Consider the following 16744-nt stretch of genomic DNA (forward strand, 5'->3'; position numbering starts at 1 on the left):
GCCCTACTGTACCACACTAAGAAAAAGGCTAAAATGGAATACTATAAAAAGTCACGGGATAAAATTAATTTGTTTTTTGGACATAACCAGGGAAAACTGAAGTCTGGTTAAGCTTCAAGAACCCATTTTCTCTGTTTTATGGGGAAACTTACTCTCAAATGGAGAGTAGTTTTCTTTATTTTCCAAAACTACTGGGGATATTATTTCACTTATAAATTAATTGGGAACCACATGGATAGGAGCTTAGAAAGGGAATCCTTTCTGCTTATTTAAAAGGTAGGTAATGAAATTGGTATTTTCTGGTTTAAAAAATAATTTCCAATAAACATGTTCTGTTTATTTAGCTCATTCAAGTCAGAAATGACTTGGAAACATAAATTTTGTATAGCTCCTAAGCAAGATATAGAACTAATTGACTATAAGTCAAAAGATTGATAACTTTAATAAGACTAAAAATTTTTAAGTTGGTCATCAAAAGACATCTTAAAGAAAATAAAAGCATAAGTGTGGGCTATGGTCAAGGTCTTAGATTTTGGGGGTAAGATGAGCTTGGGTGCTTATGACATCATTAAAAATTACTAAGTAAGTAACTAATTAAAAGAAGAGGGAAATAATCCTATCGAGCATGCAGAAAGCATTATCTAGAAAAATAATTTGAATGTTTATGTCACATAATTTAAACACCGAAAACCTTAAAAGCAAACTACAACTTGGCATATTTCACTTGAAATTAAGATTCATAGGAAGATACTTTTTTCAACAATTTCAAAAGTCAAAACCTATCACTGGTTTTGTACTACGAAGTATGATTTTTGTTGAAGATTAGTATGGTACGTACTCACTTGAGAACTGTAAAAACAATATTTTTTCTTGTGTCCTAAATCCTGGTTATCAACCCTAAGACATATAAACACAATGAACCCTAATGGCTATTTCCATCAAAATGTACACACATGCAATATTTGTCCCATCAACAGGTTTTCCTGTGCCAGGGGCAAACAGCTGTTTGTATATTTGGTACAAAGAGGTAATTTAAAAGCTGCTGTGTTCAAGTTCCATAATCATATATCTTAACCATAATTCCAGTGTTACGGTGAATCTTTTTAAAGAAATGCATTCAAATCATGGTCTTACTATAAGCAGGAGCCCAGATTAAAAACTGAAGACAACATTACTCTCCACTGGCAAACACATTACCCATTTCACCATTCTTAGAGAGACACCAATCAGGAAGAAAATATTAAGTACCATAAAATGTGTTAAAAATCAAGTGGTAGAAAAGAAAACCAGATACACCTGGGAGCCCAGGTAAATGTGTAAAACCCAGCAGCTAAATGTAGTTTAAATCTATAATACAAAGAAATGAGTGCATAAGCCTTTATTGCTAAGACAATATTCCAAATTAATTTGTAAAATAAAATCAATCCTTTTTGCCTGCAAGCCTGTATTTAAAATTAAAGCAAAGGGACAGAGGAAATGACCTCTTGAACCATATTTTAATTCAGCTCTTAACTTTACATGGGTCTTATCTAAAATGCAACTCTGAAAATACAGGGGGTGTTTTAAAAAACTTTAAGCTGAACTTAAAGAAAAGCACCCAATATATAGCCTAGATTACAAAGATAATAACAGTTTGATGTCACAGATAGAATCAAAAGGAACAATTGCACAAGTCCAGGAGAAATGATCCCCTTTCTCTTCTATATTTTCTGGAGTTTTGTGCTGAGAAGAGTTGGAAGAACTAGTGATTTCTTAACATTCCATATTTGGAAATGACGTACATTATTATATTAAATGTTAAGTCTGGGTGTGGAGGCTCATGCCTGTAATCCCAATACTTTGGGAGGCCGAGATGGGTGGATCACCTGAGGTCAGGAATTCAAGACCAGCCTGGTTAACATGGTGAAACCCCATTTCTACAAAACTACAAAAATTAGTCGGGCATGATGGTGGGTGCCTATAATCCCAGCTACTAGGGAGGCTGAGGCAGGAGAATCGCTTGAATCTGGGAGGTAGATGTTGCAGTGAGCTGAGATTGCGTCATTGCACTACAGCCTGGGTGCAGAACGAGACTCCATCTCAAAAAAAAAAAAAAAAAAAGTTAAGTCTTCCACACTTATCTATTGATTTAGTCCTCACAACAACTCTATGGAAGAGGTACCATTATTATCATTCCCATTTGCAGTCAAAAAGTACGGCATACAAGGACTGTGTGATTTGCCCAGGGTGTCACACAGCTAAGAAGCGGCAAATCTGGGATTTGAAACCCAAGTAATGTGTCTCCACAACCTATGTAATGTGTCTCCACAACCTATGTTTTTAACCACAGGGCTATATACTGACTTCAGGAAGGCACTCTATGTTACGTAAATTTAGAAAGCAAGGGGGAAAAGCTCATAACATAAAGCAGTGTCTCTGCTGGGCTTGCCCCTGCTATGTCCACAGCTAATCTGTGCTGTTTGCTAACATTTCCAATTATTTTCTAGAACATTTTCCCTCCCAAATAAATGCACTTTCATATTGAAGTTGCCCATGTGAAAAGCATCCTTCTTCCAATAATTTTACACCAATTTTATTGTGTTACTGACATCATGAGAAACTCCAAACCCATGTTTATTCATATGATGTTATGCAACTAATTTCCTGGATGAAATTTACTTATTTATTGAAAATCTATTTAGTGTTTATTATGTACCAAGCACTATTCTGAGCAACTGGAAACACAGCAAAGCCCCCAACTTCTTGCAGTTTAAATTATTTTATTTATTTATTTATTTTTGACTCTTAACACCACTCCATGATTCAATTCTTAGTGAAAGGAAATAGACTATAATAAAGCAACATAGGTTCAGATGCAAAAAAGCGCTTTATAAAAGTAAACAAAATCATACAAAAAGTAACTCTATGTAGGGGCAAGGGGTAATGTTACTGTAATGGCAATAGTATGAAATTACCAGATTAAAAATCTTCCTTTTAAACCATGTTATTGTTTTGTTCTAATGGCATTCAAATTAAACACCCAATTATGGTTTATATAATGAAATGTTTACAATGCATTTTTAGATAAAGGTATTTATCAACATAGTCAGTGAAGATAGAAAAGAGGGAGCTGATAGAAGATAACTTTTTCTGCCAGGTAAACTCCTATTCATCCTTCAAAACCCAGGTCACACTTTACCAACTTCATGAATCTTTTTCCCCTCTCCTCAGATGAGACTCATTACCTGCCCCTCTTTATTGACTTTGGATTTGTACAATTTGTTGTGCCCATCACACTGGAATATTATGATTGGCTTCCATTTCTATCTCCCTGACTATACTGTGAACTCCTTGACTGGGGAGGGCTTTTGTAACTTGCCTTTTTAGCCACTTTATCTGGCTCATCTCTTGACATATAGTACATCAGTGTAGCTAAAGTAAATTGAATTGTGTTGTTAAAAAATAATTCCTATGTTCACATAGTTCACACTTCCAGTAGGACACTAGAGAAATGAGCCATGATGGCTCAATTAAATGTGTTCTCTCCTCCTGCCCTGCCACACTACCGCATTGGGAAAGTGGATTACAATTATTTAGGAATCAGGGAGATTGTATCAAAGTGGCCTGCCTTCCTTGATGCTTTCCTAATGCTGGAGGCTAAATTGAATGAAAGGAGAGTGTGTACTATTTTTATTCACCCTGTCTTAACCTCAGTGAGAAAACCTCACAATGATTTCACTACAACTGGTCTAGGATTCATTTAGGAGCTTTGAATTACTTTGTTCTATGCCACTAGCAAAATATCAGGCTCAGCCATTCATCACACAAGACATTTGAAGGAACAGTGTGGCCACAGAACGATTTTTCACTTAAGTCTCCTGTGAGGTTACATTCAAGTTTCCAAACCAACAGCAAAAGAAAATCCCTAAGAATTTGGTACAGTAGAACTCTTGGAAGATCACTGTTAACATGTAGACATTGGCTCCAGCCACACTACTGAAGGTATTTTTATAAAAAGATTTAACATCATTTTATATCGCCAAAACTCAACGAGAAACCTTCATTCTGAAAGGGTTTTTCAATACATTGACAAATTCTGACTTTTACAACATTCCCATGAGAAGCCATGTTGTCTCCATTTTTCAGAAAATTAAATTGAGGGCAGGGTGTGGTGGCTCACGCCTGTAATCCCAGCACTTTTGGAGGCTGAGGTGGGTGGATCACCTGAGGTCAGGAGTTTGAGACCAGCCAGGTCAACATGGTAAAACCCCATCTCTACTAAAAATACAAAAAATTAGCTGGACATGGTGACGGGCACCAGTAACCCCAGCTACTTGGAAGGCTGAGGCAGGAAAATTGCTTGAACCCAGGAGGCAGAGGTTGCAGTGAGCCAAGATTACGCCATTGTACTGTAGCCTGGGCAACAAGACCAAAGCTTCATCTCAAAAGAAAAAAGAAAAAAAAGAAAATGAAATTGAGATTCAGAGAGAACAACTGACTGACTTACAGGTTACTGGCAGAGCTAGGATTGGATAACAGGTACTTTTTTCTTCTTCTTTTTCTCTTTTTAGAGACAGGGTCTCACTCTGTTACCTAGGCTGGAGTGCAGTGGCGCAATGCTAGCTCACTACAATCTCGCATTGCTGGGCTCAAGTGATCCTGCCTCAGCCTCCTGACTAGCTGGAACAATAGGCACATATCACATGCCCAGTTAATGTTTGTTTGTTTTTTTAATTTTTGTAGAGATGGGGTCTCACTATGTTGCCCTGGCTGGTCTCAAACTCCTGTGCTCAAGTGATCCTGCAACCTTGGCCTCCCAAAGCACTGAGATTACAGGTGTGAGCCACCACCACTGCACCCAGTCATGACAGGTCTTCTAAATGTTTGGTCCAATATGCATTTTCCAACGTATTACACTATCACTACCATGGAAGTTGTCCTCACAGAATGCAACATAGACGGTTACTGCCATAGGAGATAACATCAGAAACCATCTATATAGGGGATGTGCAGCAAGGGGCTCATTTCAGCTGTGTCTGGAATTTACATTAATCTGAGTGAGGTTAATACTCATTTAATCCAATCGTGGGTGGAAATGTACCTTTCAAAGCCTCCCTGACAGATGCCTGCCCTATCTAAAACAGTATTCCCATGACTCACTCCTTTTATCCCTGTTTTATTTTTCTTCCTAGAACTTCTGACTTCCTAGAAATATATTATACAGTGTGTGGTTAATTTCTTGTGCCAATTTGTCTAGGCCATGGGGTGCCCATACATTTGACCAAATGGATGTGTCTATGAGAGTATTTCTGGCTCATTTTTGTAGACTGAATAAAGCAGATTCCTCTCCCTAATGTGGATGGGCCTCTAAGGGATTGCAGACTGAAGAGAACAAAAATGCTGAGTAAGAGAGAAGCCTGCCTGATTGCCTTGAGCTCATACGTTGTCTTTTCATGCCTTGAGACTTGAATTAAAACATTGGCTCTTGGGTTTTGAGCCTGCCAGTGTTTGGATTAGAACTTATACTATCAGCTCTCCTGGTTCTCAGGCCATTGGATTTGAACTGAAACTACATGGTCACTCTCCTGGATCTCCAGCTTGATGACTGCAGATTTTGCGATTTCCCAGCCTCCATAATCACGTGAACCAACTCCTTATATTAAATCAATATCTCAAGCCAGGCACAGTGGCTTGTAATCCCAGCCCTTTGGGAGGTGGAGGTGGGCAGGTTACTTGAGGCCAGGAGTTTGAGACCAGCCTGGCCAATATGGTGAAACTCTAACTCTACTAAAAATACAAAAATTAGCCAGGTGTGGTGATGCACATCTGTGATCCCAGCTACTCAGGAAGCTGAGGCACAAGGATCGCATGAATCTGGAAGGCAGAGGTTGCAGTGAGCCAAGATCACACCACTGCACTCCAGCCTAGGCGACAGAGCGAGACTCTGTCTAAAATAAATAAATAAATAAATAAATAAATAAATAAATAAATAAATCTCTCCAAACACACACACATCACAAACACATCTCACACATACACACACACGTTCCTTTGCTTCCTTTTTTATATTAGTAATTATGAAAAGCCTATTTTAGTGATAGCTTTCATCAGATGCTCTGCATACATCATTTTCATCTAAGTCCAGTATTAATCCTATAAGGTAGATGTTCTTTCCATTTCATAGAGAAAGAATGGTTAAGTAACTATATAGGTTAAATAACTTGCCCACCATCAATTTGAATCTGGGTTGGATTCAAATTCAAACCCAGAACTAACTCCAAAGGCTGAACCATTCAACTCCCATCACAGAAGAGAAGTATTTTGGAGAAAGGAAGGGAGGGAAGGAAGAAAGAAGGAAGGAAGAAAGGAAGGAAAATGTGGACAAGCCTTGCAATTAAAGATAGCATGAAATCAAAGCCATACACATTTGTCCTATATTCAACCTGGGATGAATAACACCACGACAACTTACAGGAACGTGAAGCCCGGTTGCTGCGCCACAGTCAAAACAACATTCCAGCTGTCACTTAGAGCTCTATAGCTTAAGAGTAGCTAACAATCCTGTAAACACCACAGGCATCACATTTCTCCTCTGCTCTAAACTGGAAGGGGACTGGGAGAAGACATGACAGCTGTCTTCAAATATGTCAAGGGCTGTCACATAGAAGAGGGATTAGGAGGATTCTATATGCCCAGAAGGAGTGTGTAAAGTGACAGATTTCAACTCAGTTAGACAGGATGTCCAAAGATGACTGTCTTGGGAAATATTAAAATCTCTGTTAAAGACAGCAGATGCAGGACAACCCTTGAAGAAATGGCTCAGGAGCCTCTACCATCCCATGACTGGTTGAACTGCAGGACTCTCAAAGTGACCTAAATTTTAAGATTATTTCTTCCTTCCTCACCTACCAAATTAAGCCTAAATTGTTCATTGTACTTTCCAAAGCTCTCCACTTGACCCGTCCATGTATATTTCCCAATTCCTCCCAATACAATTAGTCTTCTTTCTCCCAATTACATTCCCATCTCAGAAACTTTTGACTCAATTTTTATTCCCCCATCTCCTGTAATGTACCCTCTCCAAACTCTTCCTACCCTACCACAATACAAGATACCTAAAACAGATTTTAATTCCTTTGAAAATATGTGATCCTTCTTATATATTTTTATACAAAGTTTGCTTTAGGCCAGGCATGGTGTCTCATGCCTGTAATCCCAGCGTTTTTGGAGGCTGAGTCAGGAGGATGGCCTGAGCTCAGGAGTTTGAGACCACCCTGGGCAATATGGTGAAACCCTGTCTCCACTAAAATACAAAAAATTAGCCAGGCATAGTGTCACATGCCTGTAGTCCTAGCTACTCGGGAGGCTGAGGCATGAGAGTCACTTGAGCTCCAGAGGCGGAGATTGCAGTGAGCCGAGATCGCGCCATTGCACTTTAGCTTGGGCTACAGGATGAGACTCCACGAAGAAGAAGAAGAAAGAAGGAGGAAGGAGAGGAAGGAGAAGGAGAAGGAGAAGGAGAAGGAGAAGGAGAAAGAAGGAAGAAGGAAGAAGGAAGAAGGAAGGAGAAGGAGAAGGAGAAGGAGAAGGAGAAGGAGAAGGAGAAGGAGAAGGAGAAGGAGAAGGAGAAGGAGAAGGAAGAAGAAGAAGAAGAAGAAGAAGAAGAAGAAGAAGAAGAAGAAGAAATTAAGTTTGCTTTAAAGTTTTATTGGTACAGTTGCCTAGTTGTTTCCTGATTTCCTGAAGTGAATAATGACCTAAGAAAAAAAAAGAAGAAAAATTTTAAAAAAATTGTTTGCTTTAAAGTTTTATTGGTACAGTTACCATAGTTATTTCCTGAATTTCCTCGATTGGGAATGATTGAACCAACGGGACCGGGGGGAAAAGAAGAAGAAGAAGAAATAAAAGAAAAATAAAAAAAAATTAAGTTTGCTTTAAAGTTTTATTGGTACAGTTGCCTAGTTATTTCCTGATTTCCTGAAGTGAATATTGACCCAAGAGAGGCTATTTTATCTGATCACTTGTATTTTAAAATTAAATTTGCTCAACTTCAGGAGCCAGTGTATCATATTCCCATTTATTTTCAGCTCTGTATATAATACTACATGATCTGGCTATATGTTTACTTTGGTCATTTAAGGTGATTTTCACAAAACTCAACTCAATCATCCCGCTTACTCCAATCCATTAACAATGAACTGATCCTGACATTTTGCAATTTCTGATGCCATGACATCTGCTTAATTTGACAACAGTCATCCCTGCAGCTATAGAGACAAGATACTCAATAGAAAATTCTTAGACAAGGAGGAAGTTACAAGTCAGAGAAGCCCAAGCATTCCTATGGGAGACTCACTCTGCCAAAATCAATAGCAGTCCTCATAGCTGTAAGGTATCCAATCGTTTTAAAAAATGATATGTTACAAGTTCTTTTAAGAATTAAGACATTTGAAAACTTATTTCAGACAGAGTTAAGAATTCTTACCACTGGAGAACAAGTTGAGAATAATAAACTTTGCTGGAGGCCAGAGGAAAAGTGTCAAAATTCTTCAAAACTATCTCATCAAGGGCAGTGAGGGAGGAACTAGAGGAAAACTGCAGGTCTAATGCTAGGAGAATTTCATCTGATTGTTGTCAGGAGTGCATAAGCATAACATTTTTTTGGCGGCGGCGGGGAGTGTCACTCTGTCTCCTAGGCTGGAGTGCAGTGGCGCGATCTCAGCTCACTGCAACCTCCGCCTCCTGGGTTCAAGCAATTCTCCTGCCCTAGCCTCCCGAGTAGCTAGGACTACAGGTGCATGCCACCGTGCCTGGCTAATTTTTGTATTTTTTTTTTTTTGGTCATGTTTCAAAAAGAAAATGTTATGGAATGCTCAGAGAGCAGAAGTGAGGGGAGAAAGGGGCCAAAATTGCAGGAGAACCTTTCTGTAATACATGTGTTGCATTAGATCAATGTTTCTCAACCATTTTTAGTTATCACTCCCATAAGCAGTCTTTAGATATTTTTTCCTCATCACCTCCTCATGAAATTTTAAAACCACAGGTATACCATATAGCTGTTTATGTATGTATTGTATATTTATACTTAACACATAAAAGAATTAATATTTTCCCCTTTCACTCCCAAAATAAATTTTTGCCCATTCAAGGATATCACTCCCATTGAGACTGCATGTGTTACATCATTGTTTGTAAAAGAAAATTGTTTTTTACTGAAACCCAGAGCAACTTAAGGCACTATTTTAAAGGTGATCTTAATGGTCAAATTATACTCCATATGGTTGAAACTTTATTAAAAATTCTTCAATTTTTTCATGATGTGGCAGAAACAAGTTCATCTTAATAGTGCACATTTCGGAGATAATCTAAAGAGAATTGTAAAAGATTTTAAAGCTCCCCATAGTTGACTTAACTGTGTTTGCCCAATTCCATTATCAATCCAGATATCTCAGTTAGGGCTAATACCATCCTTGCAGCTCCTGGTGTGGCCAGGCAGATTCTTTCATTTCCTTGTTCACCACAACTGGATCAGAGATGGGCACATGAATTAAGCTGGACCAATCAAAACTGTTCTTGAGATGTTTTCTGAAACTAACATTAAAAAGGCTTCATGGCCCACCATGCAGTGGCTCATGCCTATAATCCCAGCACTTTGGGAGGCTGAGTCAGGCGGATCACTTCAGGTCAGGAGTTCGAGATCAGCCTGGCCACATGGGGAAAACCTGTCTCCACCGAAAATTAAAAAATTAGCTGGGCATGGTGGGGCCCATCTGTAGTCCCAGCTACTCAGGAGACTGCAGGAGGAAAATCTGTTGAACTCAGGAGGTGGAGGCTGCAGTGAGCAGAGATCGCGCCACTGCACACCAGCCTGGGAAACAGAGTGAGACTCTGCCTCAAAAAAAAAAAAAAAAAAAAAAAGGCTTCCTACCACATGAGATTGGGGTTGCTCACTATTATGTAATTTGGGAACCTGGAACTCTGTGGGGGTCTTCATTGCCACTGTAGGAACCCTACCTAGAAATAAAGCCATCCCAGAGGAAGGCAGAGCCAGGAGATGGAGAAGCAAGAGAGAGTAACTGATACTGGATTGAGACCCTAGGTCCAGCCATGCTTCAGTTACATGAGCCAGTACAACTCTTTTTGTACTTAAACTAGTTAGAGTGTGTTTCTACTGAAGCGAAGGATTCCTGACTAATATGCTGTCTAGAATTTTTCAGTAAAGGTAGATAATAAACTAAGGAGAAATGAAGTATAAAAAAAGAAGAGAAATGAATCGCACATAGACTCTGAGAAATAAAACAGTATTTCAATTAGCTCTAATGAGGACCGATAAATAAATGGTGGGAATTCCGAATTTTATAACATAAATTGGATTCTTACATTTAAGTGAAAACATTTAAAATATGTTACAGACTAGTAGTATTCCCAGTGGAGAGGAATCATATCTTATCTCCATTGTCATGGTTTCAACTAAGTCAATTAATACTACTTTTTAAAAACAGAGGTTTTGCCTAGGTTTTCTTCTAGGGTTTTTAGGGTTTTAGGTCTTATGTTTAAGTCTCTAATCCATCTTGAGTTAATTTTTGTATAAGATGTAAGGAAGGGGCCCAGTTTCAGTTTTCTGCATATGGCTAGCCAGTTTTCTCAACACCACTTATTAAATAGGGAATCCTTTCCCCATTGCTTGTTTTTGTCAGGTTTGTCAAAGTTTAGATGGTTGTAGATGTGAGGCGTTATTTATGAGGCCTTGGTTCTGTTCCATTGATCTATATATCTGTTTTGGTACCAGTACCAAGCTGTTTTGGTTACTGTAGACTTGCAGTATAGTTTGAAGTCAGGTAGTGTGATGCCTTCAGCTTTGATCGTTTTGCTTAGAATTGTCTTGGCTATACGGGCTCTTTTTTGGTTCCATGTGAAATTTAAAGTAGCTTTTTCTAATTCTGTGAAGAAAGTCAATGGTAGCTTGATGGGGATAGCACTGAATCTATAAATTACTTTGGGCAGTATCACCATTTTCATGATATTGATTCTTCCTATACATGAACATGGAATGTTTTTCCATTTGCTTGTGTCCTCTCTTATTTCCTTGAGCAGTGGTTTGTAGTTCTCCTTGAAGAGGTCCTTCACATCTCTTGTAAGTTGGATTCCTAAGTATTTTATTCTCTTTGTAGCAATTGTGAATGAGAGTTCACTCATGATTTGGCTCTCTGTTTGTCCATTATTGGTGTCTAGGAATGCTTGTGATTTTTGCACATTGATTTTGTATCCTGAGACTTTGTTGAATTGCTTATCAGCTTAAGGAGATTTGGGGCTGAGATGATGGGTTTTCTAAATATACAATCATGTCATCTGCAAATAGGGACATTATCCTCCCTTCCTATTTGAATACGCTTTATTTCTTTCTCTTTCTTTCTCTCTCTTTATTTCTTTCTTCCTAATTGAATACGCTTTATCCTATAGCTAGGATCACAGATGTGCACCACCACTCCAGGCTAATTTTTATATTTCTAGCAGAGGCGAGGTTTCGCCATGTTGGCCAGGCTGGTCTTGAACTTGAGACCTCAAGTGATCCAACTTCCTCAGCCTCCCAAAGTGCTGGGATTACAGGCATGAGTTACTGAACCAGGCCCTTATTATATAGTCTTTATGCAATGATTCCATAATTAAAGTTCATAGATTTCTGAGGCCACCACTTTTGTGTCTTCTGACTCTTACTTATGGCACACAGTTTACTTCTATGTTTTGAAATTGTGAACTGTGAACTCTCCTTTGGCCTTGTTTTATCAGGTCTTGGCTCAAATGTGATTTTGTGTTTGCATGATTGCTCTGGCCAGAAATTCCAATACCATTTAGGACATAGGCATGGGCAAAGACTTCATGACTAAAAGACCAAAACCAACGGCAACAAAAGCCAAAATTGACAAGTGGGATCTAATTAAACTAAAGAGCTTTTCCACAGAAAAATAAACTATCATCAGAGTAAACAGGCAACGTACAGAATGGCAGAAAAATTTGCAATGCATCTATCTGACAAAGGGCTAATATCCAGAATTTACAAGAAACTTAAATAAATTTACAAAAAAAAAATCAAAAAGTGGGAGAAGGATATAAACAGACACCTTTCAAAAGAATACATTTATGCAGCCAACAAATACAAAAAAAAAAGGCTCATCATCATCGGTCATTAGAGAAACTCATATCAAAACCACAATGAGATACATCTCATGCCAGTTAGAATGACAATCATTAAAAAGTCAGGAAACAACAGATGCTAGAGAGGATGTGGAGAAACAGGAACACTTTTACACTGTTGGTGAGACTATAAATTAGTTCAACCATTGTGGAAGACAGTGTTGCGATTCCTCGAGGATCTAGAACTAGAAACACCATTTGACCCAGCAATCCCACTACTGGATACCCAAAGCATTATAAATCGTTCTACTATAAAGACACATGCACATGTATGTTTATTCACAATAGCAAGGACTTGGAACCAACCCAAATTCCTATCAATGATAGACTGGATAAAGAAAATGTAGCACATATACACCATGGAACACTATGCAGCCATAAAAAAGAATGAGTTCATGTGCTTTGCAGGGAAATGGATGAAGCTGGAAACCCTCATTCTCAGCAAACTAACACAGGAACAGAAAACCAAACACCACATGTTCTCACTTATAAGTGGGAGCCGAACAATGAGAACACATAGACACAGGGAGGGGAATATCACACACTGGGGCCTGTCGGGGGATGGGAGGGTTGGGGAGGGAGAGCATTAGGAGAAATACCTAATGTAGACGACGAGTTGATGGGTGCAGCAAACCACCATGGCACGTGTATACCTATGTAACAAACCTGCACATTCTGTACATGTATCCCAGAACTTAAATTAAAAAAATAAAAAAAATAAAAAAAAACAGAAGTTTTATTTAGTACTCCAGAGAACCGAAGAACAAATAACTGCATGCACAGTGAGATCTCAATCATTTAGAAATGGGTTCAACAAGTCCTTTTCTTCTTATTTGGCTCTTTTCTTCCTATTTCTTCCCCTTTGATCTTTGGAAATTTTAGTGTCCTACAGTTTTACCAGCATGATTATGGGTGTGACTATCTTTTTTGTTTATGCTCCTCAGAACTCTGTATGTTCATGTGGTCCCTTTTCTAATCTACCTATTTTCCTTGTCGTGGTTTTTCATCTCTTCTTTCAAATATTTCTGACATTAGTAATCATATTGCTACTTATTGTATAGCCTTTCTTCTTCTTCTTCTCCTCCTCCTCCTCCTCCTCCTCCTCCTCCTCCTTCTTCTTCTTCTTCTTCTTCTTTTCTGAGACAAAGTCTCGCTCTGTCACTCAGACTGAGTGCAGTGGCGCGATCTCAGCTCACTGCAACTTCCACCTCCCAGGTTCAAGTGATTCTCCTGCCTCAGCCTCCAGAGTAGCTAGGATCACAGATGTGCACCACCACTCCAGGCTAATTTTTATATTTCTAGCAGAGGCGAGGTTTCGCCATGTTGGCCAGGCTGGTCTTGAACTTGAGACCTCAAGTGATCCAACTTCCTCAGCCTCCCAAAGTGCTGGGATTACAGGCATGAGTTACTGAACCAGGCCCTTATTATATAGTCTTTATGCAATGATTCCATAATTAAAGTTCATAGATTTCTGAGGCCACCACTTTTGTGTCTTCTGACTCTTACTTATGGCACACAGTTTACTTCTATGTTTTGAAATTGTGAACTGTGAACTCTCCTTTGGCCTTGTTTTATCAGGTCTTGGCTTAAATGTGATTTTGTGTTTGCTTCTGCTAGTCATTCCACCGCTTTTACCAACTGCAAGCCATTTTTATATTAATTTCTTGAGTGGGAAGGCCTCAGAGCACATGGTAAACGTAAATTTGAATACCTAAACTGTGTGTGGCACAGGCCCAATGTTATGCATTCTCAAGACTCTTCCCTCACTCAGGGCACAGGCATATACAGAGTGGCTTCCTCAGGGCCCCCCTGCATGGATAAGGAGCAATTTTCTAGTTCACCCTGATGTTGTTGCTGAAACACCACGTCAACTGTCTAGATAATAATAATTATAATAACAACGAGAATAAGGTAGAGAAAGTGGGAGGAAGGAAAGGAAAGTGAGGAGGAGGAAACTGGGAAAGAAGAAGAAAAAGAAGCACTAATAGAGCATACTCCGTGATCCAGATATCCTTCAAACCCCTTAATGCATAAATTCTAGTCCACACTTAACCCCAATGTCCTGTTTATGACTGAACCCAGTTCCTTCCCCTTTAATCTAGGAGCGGAGTCAGGTTCTTGCCAGCATTAACCTACAGGACCCCTCTAGTTCCCTGTACTTTAGCTGCCTTCTGGTGCCTATCTAATGGAAATTAAAACCCTAACAGTCCCATTCTTACCAAGTTGAACCCACAGTCCTGGGTTTGCCAGATCTAAGTCCCACAATAGCTAGTGGAAAGGTGTTAAAATTTCAAATCAATCTCTTGACTGTGAGCCAAGAACCATAAAAGTATTAATGGGAGGTGAGAGATCCCAGTCAGTGAAAATATACCTCAAAAACAATCATGTGCCCAGGCTACACTCAACCATAATGACTGCATAATTCAGAACTGGCCCTTTTCCAAGAGAAGGCATTGGGCACATGTGTTGAGCCCCTGCTAGACTAAGTAAGCTCCATGAGGGTAGAATTCTGCCTCCCGTGCTCACCACTTAATCCCCAGAAACTAATTCAGTGCTTGACACTAAGGGATAATTACTAGCTCTTCTGTGCATTCATTATTAAATCAGTAATATAAACCATTGGCCCATGATGATCTTAGCTCTTGCAAAATATACATGTTATTATTAATAGCAAATACTATGCTATTTATATGTGTATTTAAACTGTTTTACGCATGTAGTAAATGCTATATATAAAATATGTGGCACTTACTATGTACTAGGCATTTTACACATTTTAACTCAATCCTCACCGCTAACTCTTGAGAGTTCTCATGCTTCAGGTAAAAAAAAACAAAAATCAACTATGGGAGTATAAGAGGTAGAAATGTTCAAAGGTAGGCATGTGTGTATATATATATATATTTTATGAGTATAGCCTATGCAATTATGAAATGGCAAAATAGAACAGTTGTCCTCAGAAAAGCATTTCATTACTTGCTTTAGTGAAGGATTGTGTGCCAACACATTCAAAAATTTTAAACATCCTAAGACAAAGATAAGCAAACTTTTTCTGAAAAGAGCAAAACAGAAAATATTTTAGTCTTTGCAGGTCATATGATCTCTCTTGTAACTACTCAACTCTGATATTGTGGGAAGGCAGCCATAGACAATATGTAAAGGAATGAGCATAGCTGTGTTCCAATAAAACCTTATTTTAAAAAATAGACAGAAGACTGAATTTTGCCCATGGGCCATAGTTTGCTGATTTCTGGAAAGAATAATTTAAGCTCATCTCATTTTTCCCCCAGAAAATGAGAGCACTGAGATTCACCCCGACAGTGTTTTTAAAATACTGTAGTAGAGACTACAGTGTTTTAAAAAATCCATTACAAACAAAACAAAGAAGGCTCGTGATCTTAATTTTAAAATCACTGAAAAGAAGGAAAAAAAAAAAAACCTATGCTGTTTTCCTATCAGTCTCTTAATCATTTCCAATCAGGTTCTGCATTCTTGTGCAAAACTCCAAAAATGATTAAAGAAAGCTGTTTGGACAATGATGGAGAAATACCCATTAATGCAAATGTGCCAATATTATGCTCAAAGGCAAATACCACTTTCGTTTGTGAGTTCATTTTGGATTATTAAAGAAACATGTACAGTAGATTGGAAACAAGTTAAGTATTTAACTGCACAGCCACTTCTGTTAAAGACCTTCACTCTGTGCATTTAAACTAAAATTGTAAAATATGTATAATATATCTGATTGTATCTGAGCCACTATCAATGCAGACTCTTATACAAGAAAATTGCAGATTTCAGGGAAAACAAAGAGCAGTATAGTTCAATGTGGATCATGAAAGCACCACGACTTGGAGGAGGGGCTTATGCTAAGGGTTGCATAAACGACCTGGTTGGGGTGGAGGGAGGGCATCTTTTATCTCCAGTGGGTCATACTAATGCATCCCCCTCCACCTCCTAGGAGCCGTAACTCTGTCCTGGATTGTCACCATTGTTTATAACTTTACTTCTTAAGACAATTCTCCCAGATAACCAGCGCTCTCCCAAAGTCCTCATTGCCCTGGCACACACCTCATAGAAACCCTCACCTGAAAGAGGAAGATACCTATTTTCCACAAACCTCCTGAAAGTTCTTGCCCTACCCCAAGTCCTCATCACTACAATAAACCCTTTGAGACAGTGCCTGCCTGAAAGTGGGCTCAGAAAGAACTCTTCCGTAAACATATGTTCAAATACATCTTCAGTGAGGAAGGAAATGGACTGCTTATGAATCTTCCTTCTCCAAATGTGTATTGGTATTTATTAGAACATGTGCCAAGAGTAGCCTCACTCTTTCATTGTCTACTTCTTAGTTTTAATTCGTTTCACTCAATCCTAGGTTTTGGAAAGGAAAGAGGGAGGTGCATCAGGGGAAAGAATACAGCAGTTAAGACACTTTAGAAATACATAGCTATAGCTAATAAATTCTGGAGCCAAACTCTAATCCACAAATGCTTCCACAGATTTCACCTTAAACACTGTTGTCTAAGCATCAAGTGGCAAAAAAAAAAAAAAAAAAAAAAAAAAAAAAAAA

General features: G+C 38.7%; 1 protein-coding gene across 1 annotated transcript in view; it reads right to left on the bottom strand.

Moving 5' to 3' along the window:
* Positions 1 to 16744, bottom strand: part of COL14A1 (collagen type XIV alpha 1 chain) — a 260476-nt gene that overhangs the window by 190236 nt on the left and 53496 nt on the right.

The sequence above is a fragment of the Rhinopithecus bieti genome, unplaced genomic scaffold, assembly GCF_001698545.2.
Source record: "Rhinopithecus bieti isolate Rb0 unplaced genomic scaffold, ASM169854v2 scaffold_28066, whole genome shotgun sequence".
NCBI lineage: Eukaryota > Metazoa > Chordata > Mammalia > Primates > Cercopithecidae > Rhinopithecus > Rhinopithecus bieti.